This window comes from Pan paniscus, chromosome 23, assembly GCF_029289425.2.
Source record: "Pan paniscus chromosome 23, NHGRI_mPanPan1-v2.0_pri, whole genome shotgun sequence".
Taxonomy (NCBI): Eukaryota; Metazoa; Chordata; class Mammalia; order Primates; family Hominidae; genus Pan; species Pan paniscus.
In genome coordinates, this window is record NC_085927.1 from 50,185,545 (window position 1) to 50,190,502 (window position 4,958).

The following is a 4,958-nucleotide window of genomic DNA, read 5'->3' on the forward strand; positions in this document are numbered from 1 at the left end:
TTTTCCTCCTTTCTTTGGCCACTTCCTTTGTCCACGCTAGATCACCTACACCATTAGGTCTTAACCAGTTCACTGCATTAGCCTGGCTGGTTTCTCACTTGATATTCAGTACCCCCATCTCCAATACATTCTGTATGTAATTGCAGGGATGATACATTTCAAAGCATAAACCTGATGAAGCCTGGTGCAGTGGCTCACGCCTAAAATCCTAGCACTTCAAGAGGCTGAGGCAGGAGGATTGCTTGAACCCAGGAGTTCAAGACCAGTCTGGCAACATGGTGAGACCCTCTCTACAAAATTTAAAAAGTAGCCAGGTGTAGTGGTGTGCACCTGTAGGCCCAGCTACTCGGGAGGCTGAGGTGGAAGGATCAATTAAACCCAGGCAAAGGCTGCAGTGAGCCATGGTTGTGCCACTGCACTCCAGCCTGGGGGACAGAGCAAGACCCTGTCTCAGAGAAAAAATGATGAATTTAAAAATTTTTTATAGAGATGGGGGTCTCACTTTCTTGCCCAGGCTGGTCTTAAACTCCTGGGCTCACGGGATCCTCCCACCTCAGCCTCCCAAAGTGCTGGGATTACAGGCGTGAGCCACTGCACCTGGGCGGGAAATTAGGTTTTTAAAAGCTTGAAATAAAAACAAAACACTCAGAAGACGTGTTCATTGAATTAGGGCTCAAGAAACAAAAAAAAATTTCTATTTAGAGATGTTGCTTTAGGTAACAGTGAAAGCCAGCTGGAAGTGTCTACACAGCGGCCTTTAAAGATCAAGAATCAAAACTGGAGAACCTGTGGACTCAGAAGGTAAGTCTTGCAGATGTGCAAGGCGTGTCCAAGGGAGGAAAGGTGAATCAATTTTTTTTTTTTTTTTTTTTTTTTGAGACGGAGTCTCACTCTGTCACCCAGGCTGGGGTGCAGTGGTGCAATCTCGGCTCACTGCAACCTCCACCTCGCAGGTTCAAGCAATGTTCCTGCCTCAGCCTCCTGAGTAGCTGGGATTACAGGTGCCTGCCACCACGCCCAGCTAATTTTTTTTTTTTTTGTATTTTCTGTAAAGGCAGAGTTTTATCATGTTGGCCAGGCTGGTTTTGAACTCCTGACCTCAAGTCATCCGCCCACCTCAGCCTCCCAAATGGATTAAATCTTGAGGAAACCTCCCCTACTTCTTTTCCAGGAGTGAGAGGAGAAGCCTCTTCAAAAGGTTACTAAGAGGCCGGGCATGTTGGCTCATGCCTGTAATCCCATCACTTTAGGTGGCTGAGGTGGGCTGATCACTTCAGCTCAGGAGTTCAAGACCAGCCTGTGCAACATAGCAAGACCCTATCTCTGCCAAAAATAGCTGGGCATGGTGGTGTGTGCCTACAGTCTCAGGTACCTGGGAGGCTGAGACAAGAGGATTGCTTGAGCCCAGGAGGTTGAGGATGCAGTGAGCCGTGATCATGGCACTGCACTCCAGCCTGAGCAACACAGCAAGACCCTGTCTCAAAACAAAACAAAACAAAAAAAACGACCAAGAGCAGTAGGGGTAAAATCAGGACAGTTTAGTTTTCAAAGCAGACAGGAAGGAAATTGTCAAAAATGCTAAATACTTAAATCAGCCAGGAGGGACGAATGAGTAGAGAAAAAAAAAAAAAACCTATTTGATTCAAAAGTCAAAATGACATAAAGATGTACATTGGGAAATTTTGCTACCAGTACTGTCCTTGTCTATTCCATTCCCTGCATGATACCCCACACCTTTAATGAGGCAAACAAGTACATATTATGGAAAAGGACATTTTGATTGGTCTGTTAGAGAAGGTTATTGGTAATTAATAATAGTTTGATTTGGAAGAAGGGGAGAGAGCAGAAGTTGCACCTCAGTGCTAAAGAAAAAAGTGGGGAGGGGAACGATTTGTTGAGCACAGGAGTCCCAGACAGTGAGCTAGGGAGCCAGCGTCTATTTTTGCTCTTGCACCTAACACCTGGGATCATCAGTCACATTTTATAGGTGGGAAGACTTATGTGCTGAAAGATAAGTAACTTCCCCAAGTAACACAGCTAATAAGTGGTAGCGCCAGGAATGGTCGGTGAAAAGGCAGACAGAAAATGAGGACTCCATGTTAAGGAGTTACCACGGGAAGTGAAGACGTTCCTATAGTGGAAGAGACCTAGGCATTTAAAAACAAAACCCTCAGAGGAGCTGACTGCAGTGGCTCATGTCTGTAATCCCATCCGTTCGGGAGGCTGAGGTGGGAAGATCACTTGAGGCCAGAAGTTTGAGACCAACTGGGCAACATAACAAGACCCCGTCTCTAAGTTAATAAGTAAACAAAACTAGACGAAGGCGATGGCACGTGCCTGTAGTCCTAGCTACTCGGGAAGCTGAAGTGGGAGGATTGCTTGTGGACAGAAGTTCAAGGCAGCAGTGAGCTATGATCATGCCACTGTCTTCTCGCCTGGGTGACAGACCCCATTTCTAAAAAACTAAACAGCCTGAGACAAGGTCTTGAAAAATAAAAAAATCAGAGGAGAAGGGAAACAGAACTGGGGTGATGAAAGATATAAGACAAAATGATCAAGCAAGATCTTTTCCTGAATGAGGAAGAAGACTCAGGTAGAAACTTGTTAGGAGGAGGAAAAGTAACAGCAAAGTGAAGCAGAGGAAGAACAGAGGCCTAGAAGACTGAGGAGATCACTGAGTTTACAATGGGCATGGGTGCGTGCTCTGGTTTCTCTTCAGATTATATAAATCTTTCCCCTTTTACAAGAGGCATGGGTGGAAAATGAGAAAAGTAAATTTATCACAGTGTATCAAAGCAATGAGTGCCAGGAAGCACTCTGCAAACAGAGTGGGGAGTTTGATGGAGCAAATTCTTCATCTTTCCAGAACTGTGACTGCCCTCACCCCCAAAACCAGTCCTCTGCAGTTCAAGAGGGGAGGTGGAAGAAGACTTCAGTGACCAGCCCAGGTGACTGACAGGCTTCTCTGATGGCCTGAATATTCTGAAATTGGCACTCTAGTCAATTCTGACAGCTAACTCTGGAGTTCAGGTGGAGGCATGAACAAGCCAGGGGATGAGGACACCGAGGAAGTGTGGAGGAAGAGGAAGTATAGTGGCAGAATCTAACTTGTATCATGGCTATTGTGGGCGTTATTTCTCTTACTGGGCTAGGCTCCTTTGGGGCAGCATTTATGCATCCAGCAAACATTTACTGAGCACCTATGCTATGCCGGGTTTGGGGCTCAGTGCCAGGAACACAGACATGATCTCTTGCCCCACCGAGTTTGCCATCAATGAGCAAGGCAAGCAACACTGAATTCTGGTAAGAGTTTTGAAAGAGATGCCAGGAGGTCTCAGCATCCAGCCGGGCATGGTGGCTCACGCCTGTAATCCCAGCACTTTGGGAGGCCAAGGTGGGTGGATCACCTGAGGTCAGGAGTTCAAGACCAGCCTGACCAACATGGAGAAACCCCGTCTCTACAAAAAAAAAAAAAAAAAAAAAAACAACGAAAAAACAAAATTAGCCAGGTGTGGTGGCGCATGCCTGTAATCCCAGCTACTCAGGAGGCTGAGGAGGGAGAATAGCTGGAACCCGGGAGGTGGAGGTTGCGGTGAACAGAGATCACACCATTGCACTCCAGCCTGGTCAACAAGAGTGAAACTCTGTCTTAAAAAAAAAAAAAAAAAAAAAAGTAAAAGAAAAAGAGGCCGGGCACGGTGGCTCACGCCTGTAATCCCAGCACTTAGGGAGGCCGAGAAGGGCAGATCATGAGGTCAGGAGGTCGAGACCATCCTGGCCAACACGGTGAAACCCCATCTCTACTAAAAAAAATACAAAAAATTAGCCGGGTGTGGTGGTGGGCGCCTGCAGTCCCAGCTACTAGGGAGGCTGAGGCAGGAGAATGGCGTGAACCCGGGACGGGGAGCTTGCAGTGAGCCGAGATCATGTCACTGAACTCCAGGCTGGGCGACAGAGCGAGACTCTGTCTCAAAAAAAAAAAAAAAAAGAAGAAGCCGGGAGGTCACTCAGCGTCTAAGAAAGCCCAGAGGTGTGGAGGGAGAACACTGTCATGGGTGTTCCATAGCTTTTTGAGTGAATTTGTGAATGAAAGCAGGAATGGGAAGGTGACTGGAAAAGAAGTTATTGTCAAAGAAAAGATCTTGAAGCTTGAGATCTAATCATGTACTTTTTTTTTTTTTTTTGAGTTGGAGTCACACTTTGTTGCCCAGGCTGGAGTGCAGTGGCACGATCTCGGCTCACTGCAACCTCCACCTCCTGGGTTCAAGTCATTCTCCTGCCTCAGCCTCCTGAGTAGCTGAGATTACAGACACCTGCCACCACGACCTGGCTAATTTTTGTATTTTGAGTAGAGATGGGGTTTCACCATGTTGGCCATGCTGGTCTCCAATTCCTGACCTCAGGTGATCCACCTGCCTCAGCGTCCCAAAATGCTGGGATTACAGGTGTGAGCCACCGTGCCTGGTCCTTAATCATGTACTTGTAATAGTCTAGAAATATTATGGTTATTGGAAAAGTGAAGTTAACTCTCAGCAAATAAACTGGGAGTTAAAATTGGAATTCCTCCACAGGTCTCATTTTAGTAAGGCACTCAGAAACAGGTAATTTCAAAGCAGCATAGTACTGGGCTCAAGCGATCTTCCCGCCTCGGCCTCTCAAAGTGTTGGGATTACAGGCGTGAGCCACCACACCTGGCTTGAGTGTCTTTAGATTCCTCACGTAAAAGGCAGAGAGCTAGGAGTTAAGTGCAGGTGGAGAGGGTGCAGGCACCCGGCTCTTTTCGTTTGTTTTGTTTTTGAGACAGTGTCTCACTGTTGCCTAAGCTGTAGTGGCAAAATCATGGCTTACTGCAGCCTCAACATCCTGGGCTCAAGTGATTCTCCCACCTCAGCCTCCCAAGTAGCTGGGACTACAGGTGCACACCACCACACCCAGTTAATTTTTGTATTTTTTGTAGA